The sequence below is a fragment of the Cyanistes caeruleus genome, chromosome 1 (assembly GCF_971803275.1).
Source record: "Cyanistes caeruleus chromosome 1, bCyaCae1.hap1.1, whole genome shotgun sequence".
Lineage (NCBI taxonomy): Eukaryota > Metazoa > Chordata > Aves > Passeriformes > Paridae > Cyanistes > Cyanistes caeruleus.
In genome coordinates this window covers 59,130,561-59,153,782 of record NC_141701.1, presented here as the reverse complement: position 1 = coordinate 59,153,782, position 23,222 = coordinate 59,130,561, and the positions used below count along the sequence as shown (strand labels likewise).

The window sequence follows — 23,222 nt, the reverse complement described above, 5'->3', positions numbered from 1 at the left end:
ATGCTGCTTTTGGTTCTGCCCTTTTCAACTCCTCATGGATGAGTGGGGAAGGAAGAGCAGACTGGCCAAAAAATTGGATAGAGAGAGAGTGTGGAAACTGAGCTTCCACGACAACCTCGTACTTCATTTGGGAGAAATGAGAACAGCCCTTTTTTCCTCCTCTATTTTTACAGTCAGTGCCTTTGCATCTTACAGGTACACTACAGCGTTGTTGCTTACATGATCAAGCTGTGCAGCAATATCCCTCACAGATTGTTTTTAACAGTCATGGGAATCAAGGCAAAGGTATGGTCAGCATGCTGAGACCTAGGTAGGGAAAGCAGAAGGGAAGTATTTTTAGCCTGGCATTTGGAGGAAAGTAAGGGAAAAAAGGCTGTCAGTGGAGACAATGGGACAAGAGAAGACAGGAGACTGAAAGGCAGAAATCAGAGGTACAAGCAGACAACAACATTTAAAAACACACTTTCATACAGGCGTGGAATTGCTAAGGTTGGAAAAGACCTCTAAGAGCAGGGTGATAAATCTCTAACCCAGCACCACCATGTTCATTGCTAAACTATGTCCCCCAGTGACACAACCACATACTTTTTGGGTGTTTTAAGCAGCTTTAAGCAGCTCAGTAAACAAATATTTGTACCATTAGATGCTAAAATTATTTCAAAGTTCATTGTATTGTAACTTTAAACTTTATGCCTAAAAATTAGGGATAATCATGCTTGAACTTAGAGGCTTTTCCTTGTACAGACAAGAAAATTTCCTGAAATACTCAGTGTGTGGAGAGAGGGAGGATGGTATGTTTTCCAGGTGTCATGCAAGTTCAGAAGGCTTGCAATTTAAAAACACAGCTAAATACTGAAATTTTTTTCAATGAATATTCATTCTATTTTATTAAAGAATTAGGGTCCAGCTGTGCTTACTTTCCACAACAGTTTGCATTTGGGACATTTTTCGTTTGCTTTTCCAGCAGTTTCTGTATCAGAAACATTGTTTTAAATGTCACAGTTGTCAAATCAATGAACTAAAACAGTATCACATGGCTTAATTTGAACAAGTAATGCACTTGGAATTTCAGATTTGGAGCTACAGGCCTCCTGATCTGTTCACTGTCCCTCAGCAGATGAAAACAGAGAAACTGGAGTAAGGTTAGGCTATGCCCTGTCCTGCAGGGCCACACAGAAGAAGGACGGGAGGACATTTCTGCATGTGTTTAACCTGGAATTAGCCATCTATAATGAAAGTTGAAATCACGGAAAAAAACCTGCTTTCTCTCTGTCTATCTATCTATCTATCTATCTATCTATCTATCTATCTATCTATCTATCTACTTATCTATCTTTATTTCTGTTACTGTTCTGACTTTTACCTGAAGTCCATCTAAATTTCCATAGATTTTGAGTAGAGTTTAATGAGGTTCCTACTGCAGCCCACTGCTTTATTCTCCTTGCTGAGCATGGCATGAACCCACCAAGGGCAGCTCAAAACATAAGGAAAGTATGGGATGGTGAGTTTGATGGGATATTTTCAAAAAGGAATTTTGCTTCAGGATTTTCTTCTCTGCTACAGAGTATGGATTAAATAGAAAAAATAGTATAGATACCTGGAAAATCAAACTATGGGATGGGATATATTTTTTGGTCAAAGAATCACCTTTACCCATCCCTGTTTTTTAACCTTCACTACATAAGGGCAGTATCAGCAAAAGAATTGTCTGGTTTCATAAGAAATACCTACTCTGTAGCCTGTCAGGTTTGGGTTTTTTTTCCTGGTAAGAATCAAACAAAAATAATGGACTGTCTAAGAGTGGTTACAAAGATGAATAGTTTTAAAAGAATGATTTAAATTACAATGATAAGGAAGAGATTACAGAACTGGTTTTTAAATCGCAAAGATTTGGTTTTATTTTACTTATCTGCGGGCATCATAATCTTAAGTGTTCATGCTTTCAAGCTTGTAGACATTACAATTAGAAATTTATGTTCAAAAAAATAATGTGTCTGCCAGACATCCTGGTAGATATTTGCAATTGGAAGTTTATAAAAAAGTAATGACACAATATGAGTATTGCTTAATTACGAGATGTTGGTGGAAGAGGTTCTTTCACTAAGGAAATGTTGGGAGCACATATTTTATTAGCAGTAATAAGCTTACTCATTGCAGTCACAAAGCTTCTCAGCCTCACAGTAGTAACAGCTCAGGTTCATCCACTGGAGAACCAAGTTTGTATCCCATGACATGAAATAACTGAATAAAGCCATCCATCATATCAAACTGCATATTATCATTTTACCAAATTTCCCAACCCTTGTCACCTACTTGCCCTACTGTAGTTACTTACTGTTAATCCCTTAGCAGGAACAGGGAACATTCAGGCTGGTGTAACACTACTATAGAAAGTCTCTTGGAAGCAGAAATGGTGCAGTGTGCCAGGACTTTGTTCTGCTGATGCAGCTCCACTGCACAGGAGTTGGGAGCTGCCTGGGAGTTCATCACACTCACAGGAAAAACAACCAAACCACTAAAAAGTGGTTTTGATACAGGATACAGTGATAAGGCATTCTTCTTATTTTGAGGTAAAACTCTTGAAGTTTGGCCATCAGTGGAGAGAAAACACTGTTATTTGAGTTATATTTAGATTGTGACTTAAATCTGTAAACATGAAGTCATACCAAAGTGACAATCTGGCCAAAATTGACTCTTTCCATTTCACTCTATGTCTGAAGTTTGAACATGCCTATAATTTACAAAACCATTTCTGCAAACTCTTCTATTTTAAGCAAGCTGTGCAATTAAGGTTTGAAAGTTGGCTAATGTTCAGTTAACTTTTATATATATATGGCTTTGGAGAATGGATCATCTTACCAACCTGGGAACTGATATGAATGTGTGTTTGTGCACTGTGCATTCTTAGCCTGTCTCAAGGTAAAAGTCTTGAAAGGATTTTAAATTTCCAAAATACGTGCCTAGTGATTAGATCACAATAAATCTGAAAGGATCATAATATGCCTATTATAAATTATTATGTTTCAAAGGAATTATTTTTGTTAGTGGGTAAATATGCACCAGTGCCTTAGGGAATAACAGAAATTAAACATGAAATGTATATAACCTTGAAGGTCTGAGAAAAATCCAAAACAACAAATAAGGCTGAAAATTTGGTCTGACACCATCTTTCTGTAGCACTGTGCTTCCTTTACATGCCAAAGTTTCTGAAACGTGTGATTTAGTTTGATACATTATAAGGGCAGCCTTTAATTTGGGATTACAACAACATGTGTTAAAGGACAAATGTCAGCCAGATTGGATTTTCAGCTTTGAACACACTCGAGGTTATGGTTTTAAGTCAGAGCTTAGCTGTCAGTCTGACAAGGGGCTATTTTTTTTTCTGTTGGCATGGTTAATTACGTGAAACCAAATGCTTAGATGAGAGAGAAGAACTGGTAAAACTTTTTACAGCCGCAGAACTAGGGCTGCCTTAACACCCTGCTAAATTCTAGGCTGCACCTAACTCACCAGGTAGTGTCTGTGATCAAGAAAAATAGTTCAATTTGCATCTGACAAATGCAAAACATATAACTTTTCCTTCATGAGATGGCACAATTGTCCATGTTTTTGACACTTTCAGAATACATGGTACTTGAATTTGCATACAAAGCTCAAATCAGTGCAGAGTACTTGGTGTCTTAAAACCATAAGTTCATAGTCCTTTCTGAGCTGGGATCCAGTCAGTTTTCAGCTAGGGTCAGTATTCTGTATTTTACTGATGCAGATTTCAGTACCTGAGGGGTGTACATAACTGAGTAAGCTACTTAATAAGGAGTAACATCTGCCTCATGTGAAGATAGCCCTGGTGCACATTTGGGACTGGCTGTAGAGGTGCCACAGCTCTTTAGCAAGGGGACACAAGCCCAGACTTGGAAGGTTTCTGGAAGGGTCCTTCTTCTGTAATGTTTTTTCCACTTTGGCTTTCTAGGTTCTGATTTTACTTATCTGAAACTCCCTTCCCATGCCTAGATAGGCAGCCACCTCCTTTGAGGGGTTTCTAAATGTTTCTTAGCAATGGGATTGGAAGATCAGTGTAAGGCATTTAGTTATCTAGCTACATCATGATGATAACTCTGGATGTTATGAACTGTCTGCTTTGAGACGCAGAAAGAAAGAGGAAATATCAAGGGGCTCCTTCACCACAAATCTATCAACAGGGGGCTGATTTCATTGTTCAGACTGCCTGAAAGCTCTCATGCACAATGACATTATTTCAAGCCCAGAACATAAATTCAGGCAGGCTAAGAGTTAGGAGAAGACCATTTACTGACGAAGGGGTTGCTCCAGCCCTCTGAAAGCACTGACCTCTAGGCCCTCAACCAACCTTGCAGGTGAGCAAAAAAAAAACCCACTTGAGTGGATTCTTCATTCAGTGGTCTTTTGCCCAACATTAGCCATTGCTAATATGCAATATCAAAGGATGTTGAGTGCTGATGTTATATCAGTATTTGTAGTACTGGGATTTTTTTTTTCCCCTGGCCTTCATCAATCTTTCTCCAAAGAGCTGGGTAATCATATCTCTATGACATTTCTGCTTTGAGAGGATAAAAATGAATGGACAATATTATTGTCTTCCTCCAGTTGGCCACACTCATCCCTCTACCCAGGAACTCATCAAAGTAGACCAGTCTGGCATAGAGTCAGTGTCAGTGGAATCAAGAAAGCGAGGGAAGAAGTCCCATGGCAGGGGTACCACCAGTTTCCCTGGCCACCAGGACAAGCTCCAGGTGTTTGTACAGCAGAACTGGAGTCCTCCTGCAAGAATTCTGATTTTCCTCTGAGTAACCAGAGAAAAACCCCACACAGAACAGGCAGATGTGTTTCTGATGGATCCAGATGAACCAATGAAGAAATCAATGTCTATGTGGTACTTTGAAGTGCTGACACTTGCTTCTCTTTCATATCATGGCATAAACTGAAGGAATTTGCAGCTGTGTCAGTCAGTAGAGCAATCATCAGTCAGGGAAGGCAGTTTAAACTCAACTATAATAATATAGGTTCCTATATTAGTCTTATTGTAATATTGTATTATATAACATAATACTGTGTTTCTTAAGAAGATATTTTGATAGTTTCTCTACACTGATCCAAAGATGACATGCCTTTACCATTATACACCTAGACACTGGTGTTAAGAGAAGAGCTCTGCTCTGAAAAGCCATACCTATAAATACTCTTCATTGTATTTCTATTTTGTAACTTTGTTTCCAATTTTGTGATCATCTCAACATAAATTTTGATGGAGTGAAAATACATTTTGCTGGGGTGCAAGTAATTTCCTTTCTTTCTTGAGAGTTAGTCTGGCAACAGAGAGGATTTGGATGGACAGTGGGTGCTTTGTTTGGCCTGGTTACAGCTGGAGGTGGACAGTCTTCTGGTGTCCACAGCTTGAGATGGGGTTTTGATGGCCAGGAAATGTGTATGCTTCTTCCACCAAACCAATAAGGTCAGTTTGTGGATTATGGCAACAGGACGTAAACCTGTGGAGAAGACTTTTCCATTGAAGGCAAAATCTAGGCTAAAGTCTTGGAGCGTGAGCAAAGAGGCCTCACTTGTCCTAATTTAAATGATACTTGATTATTGGTGATCTTGACCTCAGATTTCTTGAGTGTCTGTACCTAAGAGAAAAAAGTTGGGTATTTGTGTGTGATACAAGTTGCTTAAACATCTGTTTCCAGTGTCATTTTAGATGTTAGGCTCTGGGCACACACCACAGTAGCCTTCCAGTGCCTAAGGAGGACCTACAAAACAGCTAGAGAGGGATTTTTTACAAAGGCATGTAGTGGCAGGACAAGCAGGAAGGGCTTTAAAGTGAAAGAGGGGATATTTAGATTCGATGTTAGGAAGAAATTGTTTAGTTTAAGTGTGGTGAGGCACTGGAACAGGTTTCCCAGGGAAACTGAATGCTCCATCCCTGGAAGTGTTCAAGGCCAGGCTGGATGGGGCTCTGAGGAACCTGATCTAATGGAAGGTTCCCCTGCCCATGGCATGGGGGGTGGAACTAGTAAAGGACCTTCCAAACCATCCTGTGATTCTATGCTCTTGACCACCTACCTGGCAATCAGCCACTTCTCTGGAAAGATAGAGATCTTCTACAACTTGTATGTATTGAATACTTGTATGTATTCTCTTTCAGATCATGAAGATACTTTGGAAATCTCACAGCATGTAAAATAGTGGTAGAAATTTATGTTCAGTAACCTCAGACTTTCTTATGGTGTTTAATAGGGGGAAAGGCTAATGAGAGATTTGCCATTATGTATGAAATGTTTATATACCTTACATTTAATATCAGCATCCTGAGGAGCATGAAGCATTTAGTGCCCTTTTTCTACCTGTGAGAACTGGTAAATTACAAAACTTTTAAACACTTTATTTAATAGCTCTGGGGAGAGCAGGTGGCAATACTGAGCAGCTTCACAAGCAGGAGGTCCATTAGCAGAGGTCATGACTCCACAGCACGCCTTTTCTACCACTGGCCTTTCTCTGTCAGCAGGTCAAAGTTTACAGGCATTTGGGGGCCAAGGAAAAGAAGGATTGTTTTTTTCTTTACTGCCTCTCCTCTCAGGGGCCTGCTGAAAGCTCATTTCTGACAGCAATTACAACTCCTTTGGCCCTTTTGGCACAGGGATGTGCTGTCAGATGAGGCCTGGAGTTTGGATTCTCTTGCCTGTTCCTGGAAGAACAAAAACATGAGTGAAGACACTCTATCTGAAAGACTTGGGGAAGCATCCAAACCAAACAAAAATAATTGAGGACAGACTCACAAAGGCCCAAACCACATGCATTGTAATTCTGCTGGCCCAGCACACGGTATCTCATCACCACCTACTCCATCTAAATAAAGCCATCTCCCCGTGAGGACGTCTGACCCAGAAATGCGCGGGCACAGCCTGGAGCTGCTGTGCTCTTCTCCTTCCTCTGGCACTTTGGGTCCAAAAGACGCTGCTGTGAGGAGCCAGGGCTGAGGAAAGAGAGCCCTTCCCTCTCCCCGGCCTGCCGACACAGGGAAGAGCAGCACTCCTGCAAATCTCCAGCCGGGCTCCCCTGCCCGCAGCCGCCTAAAATGGAGCGTAAAGGCAGATGTCTTCCCCGGCAGCACCCAGAGTTAGTTTAAGGCAAGTTCTGTCTCCCACACTCATTTAACTCCCAAGAGGAAGAAGCGGGCTCCTCTGCCGGGGCATTCCGAGAGCCCGGGAGCGGCCGTGGGCAGAGGGGCGGCACAGGCCCGTCCCCCGCGGCCGCCGCCTCACGGCCCCGCGGCTCGGGCGGGCGCGGGCAGGGCGGGAGCGGCGGGACAGTCCCGGCGGCGGCCACACGGTGTCACCCGCGCCGCTCCGTGCGCCCGCCCTGCGCCCGCGGCACCGGCCCCGGGCAGCGGCGCGGCGGGGAAGGAGCCGCTTTGCTGTGCTGTGCTGTGCTGTGCTTCGCTTTGTTTTGTTTTTTTATTTTATTTTATTTTATTTTATTTTATTTTATTTTATTTTATTTTATTTTATTTTATTTTATTTTATTTTATTTTATTTTATTTTATTTTATTTTATTTTATTTTATTTTATTTTATTTTATTTTATTTTATTTTATTTTATTTTATTTTTACTTTATTATATTTTAAAATTTTTATTCTATTCTCTTCTATTCTCCTTTCCTTTCCTTTCCTTTCCTTTCCTTTCCTTTCCTTTCCTTTCCTTTCCTTTCCTTTCCTTTCCTTTCCTTTCCTTTCCTTTCCTTTCCTTTCCTTTCCTTTCCTTTCCTTTCCTTTCCTTTCCTTTCCTTTCCTTTCCTTTCCTTTCCTTTCCTTTCCTTTCCTTTCCTTTCCTTTCCTTTCCTTTCCTTTCCTTTCCTTTCCTTTCCTTTCCTTTCCTTTCCTTTCCTTTCCTTTCCTTTCCTTTCCTTTCCTTTCCTTTCCTTTCCTTTCCTTTCCTTTCCTTTCCTTTCCTTTCCTTTCCTTTCCTTTCCTTTCCTTCCTTTCCTCTTTCTTTTCTTTTTATTTTCCTTTTATAATATTTTTAGTTGTTTTTTTCATGTGTTTTGTTTGTTTGTTTTTGTTTTTGTTTTTATTGTTTTGTTTAGTTTAGTTTAGTTATGGTTGTTTTTTTTTCCTCAGCCCCAGTGTGTCTCAGTCACTGCCAGAGCTTTCAGGGCTAGAAAGGTAAACCCGCCTCAGGAAAGGTAAACCAGAGGACAAACACAGGGTTTGGTGCCTGTGGGACAGTCACAGGGGGGGAGAAGACACAGGTTCCTGCTGGTTAATAAAGTTTATTCACAACCTTAATTCTGGTTTATTAACTTTAGGTATAACAAGTTGTGCAGTAATTGTGGTTGTTAAGGGAGCACCAGGCAGTTTTTCCTAGAGGGTATCAAATTCTGTGTTATTATTATAGATGCATTAAATCTCCATTAAAAGGCTTTCTGTAAATGTTTCAAGGCTATGCCAGATAGAAGGGTACTTCATCTTGGTTTCCAAACGGGGTATTATCTATTTTAAAAACCTTGCAATAACAGTTACCTTATTTGTCTCTCATCAAAAAAATACGGTGGTTTACGAGAGCCTTGTTTTTTGGGGAAAAGAAAGACATAAATTGAACTTCCGTGACTGCTGTATCAGTCATTAGTAAATCTGGGTTCAAATGTGCACTCTCTATAGAGCCTGGCCACGGTCTTTCACAGCCTAGCAAAATAAGGAAACTACAGGATGGAAACTCAATGAGCCTAACTATTCTGCTTCCTTTTATTTTTTTTCTCCCTTTCGAATAAATCACACTCTTTTGAAGCTGCTGCTTTTCTTTTGTGGGCACAAACCCCTCATCTTTTAAAGTCTGTCTTTCAAGCTAATTGTTTCCACAGGCCAAGCAACTGGCAAAAGGCAGTTCCAGCCTATCTCTATATTGTCTCCTCAGGACTGTTTATAAGAGAAATACACGTTTATACAATAGACGCCACTGTTTAAAGGCCGGCTAGTGAAGGAGTATTTTTAACGAGATTAGTTAATGGGTTTGTTCAGTGCCTTGAAGGAAGTGTTCAGTGCTGGCAGGGCAGAATTGCTGTGGTGGGGCCCAAAGCCAGCGGCAGGTATTGGATGGGCTCCCAAGGATTTCAGCGGTCTTTGAATGAAGGACTCAGCGACAGATAGAAGAAGTTGAAAAGTGCAAGCGGCAGTGCGGAGAAATAAAATGGAGAGCAGCAGGACAGATGCAAGCAAAGAGCAGTGATGTGTGAGCCTCCGGAGGTGCTATTTATGTTTGCGAGGAAGGTCTGTGCTATTAAGTTTCAATTTGACAGTACATTTTAACAAACATTTTAGAGAAATGTGTTTGCAGGAAAGATTAGAGATACCCAGATCTCTGACTGTAGTGAAGCATCAAGTGAAGCTCGGCGTCTTAAGGGAGACCTGGAAAACTTGAAATTAGGAAGAAAAAAAAGGATTGGGCTAGGTTTTATGCTATTTTTGCAAAGGCAAAGGGTGTATGATGTTGTTCCTGTGGGATTTTGGACCTATCTGAAACTGAATCTACCCGAATCTCATGTATGGTTTTCAACCTGCTTTTTGCATCCCAGGAATTCACAATCCCCTTTATAATTTTTTTTTTTTTTTTAAAAAAAATAAAATTATATATTTAGTGCTATCTAACTAGAAGTTTTAGGATCCAACTCCATCGCTTTCCTGGCAGTGGTTTTCACTCCTGTTGTTGAGGCCAATATTCTGTTTGTACTCTCAAAGCCAATAGGATTACTCACCCAAGCAGGACCTAAATATGTGAATCAACATGGTAAAATGCGTCCCGGAGTCTGTAAATGGAAAACGTTTGCTCCAATAGGCAGGGCTCTGTGTCTGGTTTAGCTCTCAGCTCCATTAATATGTCCATTACTTAAATTAGTGAGACAGCAGGCCTGCCCTAGAGTAACAACTTCCCCACTATCCCATTACAAGAGGACTCCATGTCTTGTTTTTTCCCCCCATTCAGCAGCCTGTGCAATGTGGGATAATGCTACTGGAGATACAGCCACGACTTATTTCCAAGGAGCAGGATTTTCTAAATGTGTCCACTAGATAGCACAATAAACTTCCTTCTTTTCCTGTTGAAAAACTTTCTCTCCCACCCAAAGAGCCATTAGCCCTTCAGTCTCAGAGTAATGATGCTTCAGAAGGAGATCAAAGTTTCTTAGATAAGTATTCCTTTACACAATGTTACTGACACTCCACTTTGTAAACAGGCTTCTTTTTTATGGTTAAGAAGGACATATAAACATGCCAAGTGAGATGGATAGACTGCCATTTTTTCTTTTTCTTTTTCTCTTTGTATTTGTGTGTGTTAACTGCTCAATGAGTATCATGGTTGGGTTGCACTGATACCGTTGAATGTGGTCTGTCTTTTGTGTAAACAGAGAGAGAAAAGAGAAGGGCAGGAAGGAATCCCAAGTTTAAAATTCTTACTGGAGTCGCTGCAGCACCAGTCCCACTTTCTGCCACCGCTGATGAGAACACAATCACGTTCTCTTGACAATGCCAGAGACATTAGCACTCAAATCCATGTGCTTGTATACCTGCTTTTATGGACATGTTAGACCCAGGTTCTGCTTTAGGACCTCAGATGAATAGTGTAAAACCTAAAAATGAGGTTTCTGCCTCAGTTAAGAGTTCCAGACTGCCTCAAGTCCCCTTTAGCTTGAAATAAAGAGGAGAAAAGGCCTTTGAGAAAAGCTTAAGTCTTCCATAATGGACCTTACAGTCAGAATGGCTCCTGCTGTAGGGCAAGTCATCATGTCTCCATACTCAAGGGAGGGCCAGCTGGTAGGAAACCCAGGAGGTGGATGGGACTGTTCCAGGTGAAGCAGGAAGGTGATTACCTCCTGTAAAAGGCATTGTGCAAGACATCTTTTATTCAGTGACAAAACCTGAATACAAATTAACATTTTGACTCTACTTAAGATTAAGTGAAAGCTGCAACTGACATGCCCCCATTCTTGCTCCTTGGGGCAAACAGGAGCTTGCAAATGTGGATTCAGCTTTTTCAGCTGGAGAAAAGCAGGTACTGTGGCCTCTGCTCATGTCTTGTCTTCTAGAAAACTAATCAGTACCCTCTCTTGTAGCTTGTTATGCTTCAGATAATAACTAACCAATATGTATGTTCTCGGTCATGCATTGCCAAATGCCATATATAAGGTATTAAAAAAGGAAAATAAAAAACCCCAAGAACAACAACTGGCAGGCTTCTTTGAAGCCTCCCAGTGAGATTGCTGCCTTTCTACCCAAACTGCAAGCTCCTTAGGGCAAGGACCTGGCTGTGTGGCAGCCATAAGCAGTGACATTGCAGTGTGATTACCCAGAGCATACACAGAAAATGCAAAGCATCTGCTTGCACCTCCCCTTTCAAACCAGGGGACTGAGATTTCTGGATCCCTGACTTAAGAAGGCGATGACAAGGCCCATCTTGTCTTTCATGTTTCAGAGCTAACTATAGGAGTGTAATGCATGCCTTTTAAAACAGGTGACACAAGGGATTTTCCATGACAATCTTTCAAACTAAAGCAAAAACCCTCTGTTAGTGGGTTGGAAACACTCTTAATCACAGTGCACAGACTCACTCTGACATGAACCTGTTCCAGCTCTCCTGATTAGACATCCCTGAGGGTGATTGTTACAGTAGTGGCATCTAGAAACCACAGCTATGGGTTTGGGCATCAGCCTTCTCTCCATTTCAGAAATATAGGCAAAACCAAAATAAACCAAACCAAAGGATGAGCAAGAAGCAGTGAATACAAACAGACCTTTTACTTTACCATACTTTGGGGAGCCTAAGGTGACAGTGAGACAGCAGTGGGCAGGTGGCTTGGTTTAGTGGACACTTAGTCACTGCTCTAGTCTTGTAACAATCCCAGTGCCGAGTGCTGCAGAGAGATGTGAAGGGGAGCTCTAGAACAATTTGCAGGTGTCTGTGGAGAAATCTACCCTGAAGAGCCCTGCGGGTGTTATTTCAAATACCTGTTTATAACACACCATTTTTACTTTTCTGTATTCTTTAAGGAAAACATTTGGCTATTTCCTTTAAGCTGGAAGAACAGTGGTATAGCCAACCCAGCCAAAAGCCTCCTACAAACCTGTTTTCTTCTTTTCTTTTCCTACTCTTTTGTAGCCACAGGCAAGACTGCCTCAGATCTCATCTTTTAAGTGCTACAACCGATCCATTAAATGTCTTCTCGTGGACATTTTTTTCAGCTCCGAGGAGTAGAGTTGCTGAGTGCGAAAGGCATGAGCCGAGCTCTTGCTGCTGGGACTTCCTCCAGACCAGCTTGCAGTCCTAAGAAAAATGAGTTGGATGGTCTCAGCTCTGTCCCCAATGAACAGCAGCAGTAGATCACTTTGCAAAAATGAGCCACGCGTAATTTGGCACCATTGACAGAAGACTCACTCGAAACAGCTCAGGGCCTTGCAGGCTTGAGATAATGTGCTGCTAAAATCACCTCTTGACCCTAACCCAGGAGGTTCCTCCAGGTCACAAGGGAAGAGGGGGATAGCAGTCCACTGTGAGATACCTTGATAAATGTACAAGCCCCTACACGTCAGCCTGGCACGCCTGCACCAGTGTGAGCTGCTCTGTTTATCACAGAAAGAAGAATATGTTTCCTGGGTTGTGTTAGAGGACTCCAGACTTCTCATTTTTGCTGCCTCTTGCTTTTTCCCCTCCAGTGCAACGAGCCCACTGAAGTGAGCTGGTGGCCCTGACGGAGTGCAGAAGCGGGCTGCATGCATCTCCTTGTGTTGGAACTGGCAGAGAAAATCGGACACTGGGACAAACAACCATAAATCAGGACTGTCCTGATTAAATCAGGCATGGCTGGCAAGTAAGTTATTAGCCGCCTGTGAAACTAATTGTGATACTGATACACTCAATTTTGCTGTGTCTTTCAAACACCGGTTGTGATGGGAAACAGCTGTTAGAACCTCCCCCCCCCCCCCCCCCCCCAAAAAAAAAAGAAAAGGAGAGAAAGGGAAAAAAAAAGATAGCAGGCTTACGATTCAGAATCATAATAAAGTCTGTCTTCTCTATTCCCTTGCACAAAAGCTCTTATATTCTTCTATTCTCCTCTAGACAATTACTCCCAGCAGGCAGGGTCACTTAGGATGAGCACTATTGCATTCAAAGTTCATCTACTGAAGGGGGGAAAAAGGCAGAGAAATAAGAAAAAGAAGAAAAAAAATTTCTCCCCATTAATGTGTGAAAAAATGGCAGGTTTAAAATGGGTTAGAAATTCAGGTTAAAGAAAAAAAAAAATTGTCACATGATATCGGCAGGAAAAAAGATTTTATTCAGTGGTATTGTTTGACTGAAAACTTCCTTCACAATAACACCAATGCCAGGATAAAAAAACCCCAGTGTTTATTTGATGCCTGGATTGGGCAACTGTTACGAGCAGCTAGAAAAAAAGAGGTGTTTTGAAATTTGTCAGAAGGAGAAAGGGCCTAATCCTGCTTTGATGGAAGGTGGTGGTGAGCCCTCCACCATCTCCCATGCTGACTGGCAGGCCATGCTGCACTGGACACGGAGAGCTGGGCAGGAGCTGGCCGTGTGACCCCCTGTGCAGGCTGCAGTGAGAAGAGTGTGTGGTTTGGCCAGCTAAAACCTATTGCTGTCAGGAGTTTGCTCAGTCACTCAAGCCAGGGGCAGGTGTAGTGCTGTGGTAGTTGTAGTGGCTTAAAGATAGGAGACGAGCAGGGTTTGTGGAGAGGTTATTACTGGGCTGAGAAACATAGCTCAAAAACCAGACAGGATTTTGAGTGTACAGACCTTTCTTCGGGTCTGAAAAGGAAACAGTAAAGCCTAGCTTGAGGTCTGTTGCTTGGCTTAGCCTCAAGAAAGATTTTTGAGACCCAAACTCTGATTTTTTTTCCCAGAAATAGGCTAGCATAAAGTGTTATCTCTCTTTGTACCCCTCTAACTACCATGATGACTACTCGCATCTGACAAACACCTCTCATAAGGCAGAACATACCTGCATATACAATATTGGAATTTGAAGATGCTTCCCTCATCAGAATATTAATTCTTCATGATTCTGTGCCTTGGCTAAAGCCCCTGCAATGGGCCACTGTTAGAGATTGGACTCTTCCAGCATTTGGTTTGAATCCCTGTAGCCTCAGATACTTTATATCTCTTATTTTAGCTTTTTGTCACTTTTTCTTCTCGTCTTGTATCTATCTAGTCTGTCTTTCTATTGCTATTCATTTTTTTCCAAGTTATATTTTAGCTATAACAGTGGAGAGAAAATGACATGCATTAGCTAATAACAACATGACTGCACCATGAGTTTGGGAGAGATGGAAGGAAAAAACAAATCACTCATGTTTCAAGAATCTAACCCCATCCTCTCAGCTTCCACAGTAATATCTCTGGCTTCCTGTTTGCAAACCAGAAATGTTTATTTACAATGTCTTTCTAGACAGCTTTTCAATGTATAATGCTCATGTCATTACATAATGGGTCATAAATGATGTTGGTTGTCATAGAAAAACACAAAGTCATCAAATATTTTCTTGGTTTTTTGTTTGCCTTTTGTGGCAGGATTCAGAGTTGTCTGCAGTTGGGAAAAAGGTAAATCATCATCTTTCCAGTAATTCCAGCCCTGGTGTATTCAGACTGTCAGGAGTTTATGAGTGAGGTGATCCTGATGCTGAACATTCTGGTTGTTGTTTTTTTTTTTCTCAGTGGCCCTGCTGTTTTAGGCAGCTCATCAGCTGTGTGCCCTGAGAAAGTCAGGCAAAGGCTTGCTTGTCCATGGTTTTGTGAGCAGAATTGGAACACTACAATAGAAATATTAAATACAAAACCCCCAACCATTTTTTTTTTTTTTCATATGTAAGGCTATGTACTGAATCAGATCCTGGAAGTTTCTACTATTACCCATGACAATGGTTGTGGTTGAAGGTGTTTGTGCATTTTTCTGGTCTGAGCTGCAGGGACATTATATGAGTGCAATTCTTTTTTGCAGTGTTGAGATGAAGCTGCCTGGTCTAGGTTCCCTTACCTGTAGCTATTGTGGGGACCAGAGAGACGTACATATTATGCCCAGAGGGTGCAGTCCTTATTCCTGAGTTAAACTAAGACCTGGTTCTCTCATAGACTTTGAGCTTTGCTGAATCCTTATGCCCTCTCTTTGTAGGGGCTTCAGCTGGCAGCATTACAAATTGTTCCTTGTCTCAGAAACCTGTGAGGAGAAGGAAAGGAGCCCTTAACCCAGGATACTGGGTTGAAATTTTGCCTGTGATTACAACAGTGTGTATTGGACATAATTCCCCTGAAGCTGGTGGTGAAGCTGCTATTCTTCCCTCTGAACAAATCAATTCCTGTCTCTAAAAATAAGTGAATTAGAAAAGAAGTAAAGCTACCATTTATAAAATAAACGTGTTTATTTGGTAAACATTGCATCCTGTGTATTAACTTCATTGATACCAGCTCTACCTAAATTCTTCTTGATCTTATTAAGGAAAAGGCAGAATGATTTTGCATACTTTGGCTGAATCAGGAGACCTTTTTATTCTCTTCACCACAATAATGACAAATAAACCACTATCAGGATAAAAGACATTGACAAAACATATCCGAACAAAAGACACACAAAACTTTCCACTTTCCACTTTTCACTTTTTTTATTATTTGGAAGGGCACTGAGAGTAATTTCTGAACTGCCTGAAATAGACGAGCCTTCTGGATCAGAAATGCAACTCCATTAATGTCAGACAATCTCTATCTTTTGTACATGCCACCTAGAGAGCTTATGGGTACCTATGCAGAAAGAAGGGGGTTTCATGACTAATTCTTATCAGCACCAGAGGTTATTTTCTGTGGTCCTCTGCATCAATGCACAGTAGGGTGTTGGTGAGCACCCGATAAAATTTCCAGCCACACACGAGGAAATGCTGAACTAATAAACTGTTCTTTTGGTGAATTGCAGAGACCAAAGGCTTTATCTTCCCCTCTGAGGAAATATACAGCTGTCACAAGTAATATAGTTGAAAAAGTTTTCAGTTACTATGCAAGGTCATATTACCTGCATCTTTTGTTATCTAGGTGGGTGATGAAAAGTCATTGAGATCTATCAAAAGTGAGGCTTCAATTCAGCAAGGTGGCTAAGCAGGTAGCTGGCTTTGCTGGGACTCTCTGCCTGCCTTCAGCCAAGTGTTTTAGCAGGCTACTGAATTTGAAACTAAATTACAAGTAAAGCTCTTGAATACTGTCTTGGAACTTAGATATTCACACTTGTAACCAGAAATTGTAAATTATGTCAATATTATGCAAAAGAGTAGGGTATGTGTGTGTTTGTGTGAGAGGAGAAAAACAATATATGTAGAACAGCAGTAGGAGCAAACACTCTTCTGCAACACTGTGCATTTTGCACATGTACGTTGCATTTGTGTACTGTCTGAAGAAACCTTCAGAGATGTACATTACATGAAACCACTACCCATCCTCTGTGATGAATTTTTATTGCATAGATCCCACTGTGCTAGGAAAAAACCCAAATAAATCTAAAAGTACTAGCCCTGCTATGAGTTCCAAACACAGTTCTCATTTCAGGATCCTGGCATGCACTTGTAAAACATTTAAATACCTATTGGTGGATAAGAAAATCAATATACTTGTGAGGTGACTAAGTAACAAAATATATTAGAATTGATGTTACAATTAGGAAAAAAAGAAATAAATTGTTTTTCTGCTCATTAATATCTGGATAAATATTTATGAATATATAAGACAAGCAAGCACTGCCAACACTAGATCTTTATTATGCCAGGCATGGGAATAATTCAAGCATTTAGGCAGCTGCAGGTTGAACTTAACCCCACTGGCTGTTCAGCTGAATTTGATCTGGCCCCAGGAAGACGTTGCTTTGGAGGTGGCTTAGGTTTTGTGGTTTCTGTGCAGTTTTTGTTTGAAAGAAAAGGAGTGAGAGTCTGCAGCTAACAGGCTCCTGACAGTGAGCTGTGTTTGCCTTGACAGATGTGTGCTGGGCAGAGCGATGCTCAGGGTGGAGTTGTCTTCTCCCTAATGGAGGGGTCACCCAGATAGGAAAGATTTGCAGGAGTTTTGTTTGCAGGGTTAGCAGGGAGTTATTTCCAGCCTGGAAGCAGCGATAGGCACTCCCTTAGGAAAGGTTTTCTACTGAGGTCTCATTTTTGTCCCTTCTGTTTCTCATTAAAGCCTTCAGATCCAGGCCCCTCAGTGCACAAGGTGCATATGAACCCTTTCACCCAGGGCTGTGTGCAAGCCTGTTTGCTTCTTGCAGGGTGGTCATCTTTTCACAGAGGGTGAACCCTGCGTGTTTTCCCAATGCACAGACAAGCTGGACATTCTGCTGTCCAGCGAGGTGGCTTTTGTGGACTATTAAGGAAGGACTTTTTATACAGTGATGTCCTATATGTGTGTAGCTGGGAGTGAAGGGGTCATGAAGAAGAACTGGGGTGATCTGACCACCCACAGCCATTTCTCTTCCTGGTGAGCATGAGCCTTATGTTCACCCTTTTTTCTTTTTCCTTTTTTTTTTTAAAGGGAAAAAGAGTGATGGCTTCATTATGTTCAGGCAATTTTTGTAGCCCTGGTCTCTAGTTCAGGATGCGAACCAGAACAATAGGTGTTTTGGAACCTGAGAAGAAAGCCAGCTGGATGACGTGGCTCCAAATGTAATTTTGTAGGGGCACGCATCAATATTGCGACTACGACGCTGCACGGATATTACGCAGGCAGCCTTAATACGCTCGTATGGCATCCGGATTGACAAGACAGACCATGATGGCTCCAAAGGGTCAATAAAACATGCGCCATGAAGGACTTACACAATAGACAGTAATGGCTTCTTTGGAGCTGTTACGGTCTATTGGGTCAATAATAATCCACTTTTTAAAGAGTGCCAAAATATGAATTTACACAACAGGCCGTAATGGCTCCTGATCTATCAGATAAACGATATGAATTATCGGCATTAGAGCCCACACTGCAACTCACGTTTACCTATTAGAGTAGATAGAATAAATATTATATGCTTCAAAGTATACGTTAATATTCAAAGGTCTGATTTCTTAAAAATATCTGTGGGGGAAAAAAAAAGAGAAAAGCCCAAACTCCAAACATTAGACCTGTAGAATAAACAGCATAGATCAGGAAATTTAAACCTGAGACTGTCTCTAGAAGCTTACTGTAGGTTTTCACTCTATGTTATTTTTAATTAAATATTGAAGCAGCATTTGCCATGTATATTTAATTTTTTAGTTATTTATTTTTCTGCTCAGGTTTGTCTGTGAACATTTTCCCATACTAATAACCTTTACAATGCAATTGCGTCTTTTCTCCTGTATTAAGAGCTAGTTATCTGAGTAATGGTTTGCAGGATCCAGGCTGCATGTTATACAAACAGGCTTGGTCTGAATATATGCATTCAAGACCAAAAATCTGTTTAAATAACATATGTTCTGTTTGTGGCCACCTATCTGTTTCTATCAAGGAAGATAAAAGTCCTTGTCTACTCTGCTTTAGCTGCACAATCAAGACAGAAACCCTCAACCGATGTTTGCCAGCAGGTGGTGACACACAGCAACAAGCTCCAATGGCAGCAACATTTCCCTGCAAAACTTGGAGAAAATCCAGGTTTCAGGAAAATGAAATATGCCTTCAGTTTGGGAAGAAATAATGATGAATGTCCATCAGCAACACATGCGATGATTTAGTCTCATTGCATGGCAAGAAGAAGTATGTTCAGTCCACAGCAGGTCAAAAGTTTTCCTTGCTGTTTCTCTGCATTTCCTTCTTGTTATTATGAAACATTTGGCTTGGCTGTGAAATATACTTTTAATTAAAAGATAGGAAAATCATAGTAAGACAGCAGCAGCAGAGAGCTGCTAGAAAGCCTGCTGTCTTAGCTTTCATAATAAACATAACGCGAAGGATTGGTGCACACAAAGTCTGAAGTGTTGTGGTGAGAATACGTATACAGTGATTCGTCCAAGTCCTTTCAAAGAGAAGTGTAAATAGTGTTTTCTGCATGTCTGTGATTTCCCCATGCTTTTTAAAACTTCATGTGTTTTCCTTCCTGGTCTCACACCCAGGTAAACTTGTTTGGAAAACCTGCTGCTTATACTAAACACCACTACTGAGTTTATAGTAGCTGAGTGGGCAAATAATTCTTCTGTAATAGACAAGAAAAAAATTAGTACAGAATAGTGGCTGGATCTGTCACCTTTGGTATCCATCATCCTGTATTTTCCAGGTGTTTAGAATTCCTTGGATTTCATGCATACATTTTGTACATGTTACTCTACCTTAAACAACATGCCCTTGAAAAGAAATTGGGGTGCTCACAGCATTTGAAGTGAAATACCTTAATAGAGGAAAATAGAAGCCTCATCCTGCTTAGCAAGGAGCTGAGAACAGGATGAAAATATAAAAATACTGAGATTTTTTTTCCCCTCTTTGCAGTGTCTGTTTCCTCCAAGTATCTACCATCTACAATATTGACTGGTTTATCAGGAAGCAGGTATCTCTATCAGTCTATCTTGAATTGTCATCCAACAGGAGATTAAACACTGCCTGCCTCCTTCTTGTGATTTTCAGTCTTCACATCGCAAAGTTTTCAATCAAATTTCAGTGGTGTACATTTAGCTTAGAGAACTCGTGGTACTTATCTTCCCAAAGCAGGTGATTTAGACCATGTTTACCTTGTACAGTTCCAAGATATCTTTCTGCAAGCCTGTCCACATCTCAGGCCTTGAAATAATTCCTAAGTTAGGGTGGGTTTTTTAACTTTTCTCTGTTTCACTCTCTGTCCTTCCACAGGCAGGCTACCAGCCAAACAACACAGTAACAAGACAGGTCCTGAAGAAGACATGTGCCAGTTTCTTGAAGAGTTATATCAGTGTGGCAACTTTCTGTTGTTAGACTTTTTTAAAAACAAAAGCAACGTGGTGACTTACAGCCTTGTTCTGAGAAGCTTCTTCCTTAGTAATCTCTTCAGTGCACTTATCACACTGTGGTTTCACCCCACAAATCTGCTCTAGCCCAGGAGGATGTCAGCGGGGTGCTCATCAGATACCTGAAGAAGTTGTGAGCTTGGAGGTATCCTGTAAAATAAACTACTTCTCCATTTGTAAGGAATCCAGTGTGAGCAAGCTGACGCTGAAAAAAAGGCTTCTCTGCCAATTAGCATATTTTCCGCATAGGATTTTGATAAACAGACTAACTAGAATTTGAATAAGCATAAACTTGAGACTAAAAAATGCTGGAAAGGCAATTCAAAACAATCACAAATGCCAGGCTGGATTTTTGTGGTTTATTCTCCATGCAAAGGAGCTAGAATATAGTGTAACTAAGAGTGACTCTGCTAAGGTGAAGGAATGAAGAATTAGAAATTATAGTTAGAGCCCTAATTGTTCTCTCGCCACCTAATACTTTGAAAAAACTGGCATACAGCAGGGCAAGGTCTGGGAGCAAGATCTGTCCACCTAATCTGGCCAGTTAGGACTGCATAAAAATACTGTAGAGGGGTAAAATGGTCCACAGACCAGTATAGACCATGTTTCTGTCTGCAAAAGCAACTGAGAGTGCAAGTATAGTTCCAGAAGGTCAGAGGTTGCCTTTCAAGGACTTTCTGCTTAGAGTGAGAGGACCACGTTCACAATCTTTGGTATGGGGCTGCTCAGCTAGGTGCTCCAAGACACCCAGGCAGCATTGTGAGCCAGGGGCTGGCATTTGGGATGGATCAGTCTCCACAGTGTGACACAGCCTGGCTCCATCTGAGCCCTTGCCCTAGGGGTGGGATGAATACGAGAAATGCAGTTCTGGATACAGTCTTTACAAACAGAGCAGGAGTTTAATCCTGAACTTCTTCTTATTCTAGAAGACCCGAGAGGCTGTTACAGTAATTTGATGCCAGCTGGGAAGAGGCAAACACCTCCCAAGTCAGTGCTTTGGCCAGCAGCCTGATGACAACAGAGGGCTTCCATCAGGCAAGAGAAATAATCCAGAGGGCGATACCCACTAGAGTTCATCTGCTTCATGCTGTCAGGGCAGCGTAAAAGAGAGTGAAGTGACAGGCGAGTTGGCCCAGCTGCTTCTTCATGAATATCTGAGATTCTTGCCTAGTGTAAGTGGAAACTATATGAACACATCAAAGAGGAAAAGACACTGAAAACTGAAAGGCCTAGATGATTTTTAAAATAGTGAATTTGGCTCAATCTAATTCACTTCCTTCATATGTGAAATGGACTAGATTGAGATGGTAGGAGTGAAAGAAAATTGCTTTGTTGTTTAATGTGGAAATTATTTTGCCTGTGTTTTTTGCTTCTTCCTTCCCTTTCCACAAGTGCAAGCAAGCAAAAGTGCCTGGGGCCAGGCTGCAGGGTGAGGACTATGGTACAGTCACACTTAGGCATCAGCTTGGCTGAACTCTGCTCAGGGGTACCTTGTTGGCAGGGGTCCATGGACAGGGTGAATGAGTGTAAAATGCTGATGTTTATGGCCCCATCAGCTCAAAAGAGAGCACAAGGTGTGAGCTGATACACAAGATGTAGATTCCCACGGCTTTTAAAAGTACTGCCTTCCCCTTATCTGAAAGCTTCTCCTTATTGAACCAAAGTCCTGCTGGCAGGATTGTAATCTCAGAATTTGGGAAGTGGTGCAGATGTTTTTGGTTCCAAAAGCCAAAAGTATACGACTGTGGAAAAATAAAAATGATTCTTTGTCACCCAGTGCTCTCACCTGATAATGTTACAGAAGCAGAGCCCAGGGCAATAGAGATGCTTCCTCCATCAGATGGGATGGATGGGTTGTGCAAGACAGAGCTGGAGGAAGTACTGGGGCACTGAGAATTTCTTGGGAGGGGAAATGAGGAGAGAGTAGATTCTGTGAGTTGGGAGCAGTCTGCTGTGGACTGGCACAAAAGAAAAAGGTGACAGATATCAAGGGTGGAGTAATAGTATATGATATGCATAACAGAGGCAAATTTTGACATTTTTAAGTGCTTGCTGTGCAACTTTGATTTATTTTAATATTTGTGTGGATGTATGAATGGAATGAAGACAAAGTTAAATTATGTAAGTTGATAGTCTAGCCCTATCATTGGTATAGATGAATATTGGATATGTGACCCCTTTAATATGCTTAGACCAGTAGATAGATGTGATTTCTGTTGTTAGGATGTGTCTGAGAGCAAAAGTTTAAGAAACCTGTGATTTGGGCTACTGGTTTGGTGTTTTTTTTTCCTGCTTCTTCTCTATGTTAAACAGGACGTTTTCCATATAAACAGAAATTTTTGTGGTTACAAATTTAGCTCTCAATAATAGCATTATTACCAAAGTCCTCAAGCTCAAACCATGGAAATCTCACAATGATTTCCATTTCAAGTCACATCAAAATGCTAACAGCAACATTTCCCAGCTCCTGCTGCAACTGAGCACACTGGGCAGGTGAGGGACACAGGGATTGCACTGATTCCTTGGAACTACAAGCCCTCAGCTCAGATACAAGCACCAAAGAGAAATGCTGAGAGAGGGAGGAAGAGAGGGAAGGAAGGGTATGAGCCCTAATATGCAGAGCCAGCAGTAAGGACCAACAGTTTGTAGCAGCTTTCCTAAATTTTGGATGAATGGAACATATTTAGCAGGCTTTGTTTCATTTGTGTTGAATCCTGCAATTGAGTCTTCTAGTGCTTCTAGAAAATGCATTTGAAGGTGGCTGAGGTATTTCAGTTTGACAAATAAACTAAGATGTGGTTACTTTCTCAGTATGTTTTGTGTCATGGTGCTAATTTCCCATTCACTTGATTGGGATGCAATGATTTCACGACAATGTCAGTGCAGGTCTATGGAAAAGACATTATGGTGTCAAAATGAAATGAAACAATGTTAATTTGTCTATGGAAACGATGTTCCCCTGCCTAATTGAAACATAACCCTCAGCTCAGCCACCTTGAGACTTGGCACTCCTGCGCTATCAAAGGACCCCGCCGCACTGGGTGATTTTACAGCAGTGCACTGGGAAACTACAAATCTGGATTAAATATTAGAGGAGGTAAGACAATTTGTTTTGTTCTGTGAAACCACAACTGTATAGCATTTCCTAGTGTTATAAGGGCCTTCCACATGTGCTGCAGTACCTAAAGCCCAGGGAGAGGGTGGGAATTGAGGGAAGAAAAAG

At 41.3% G+C, this 23,222-nt stretch overlaps 2 long non-coding RNA genes across 2 annotated transcripts; one reads left to right on the top strand and one right to left on the bottom strand.

Moving 5' to 3' along the window:
* Positions 1–2,563: 2,563 nt before the first annotated feature.
* Positions 2,564–6,910, bottom strand: LOC147655530 (uncharacterized). Its single transcript, XR_015288460.1, has 2 exons — positions 6,810–6,910; positions 2,564–6,718 (listed from the first exon to the last, which is right to left on the bottom strand). It is a non-coding gene; the product is annotated as an uncharacterized LOC147655530 (long non-coding RNA).
* LOC147655529 (uncharacterized) lies at positions 6,902–22,812 on the top strand. The gene is made up of 4 exons (XR_015288461.1): positions 6,902–7,160; positions 12,731–12,885; positions 19,866–20,144; positions 20,926–22,812. It is a non-coding gene; the product is annotated as an uncharacterized LOC147655529 (long non-coding RNA).
* Positions 22,813–23,222: the final 410 nt, after the last annotated feature.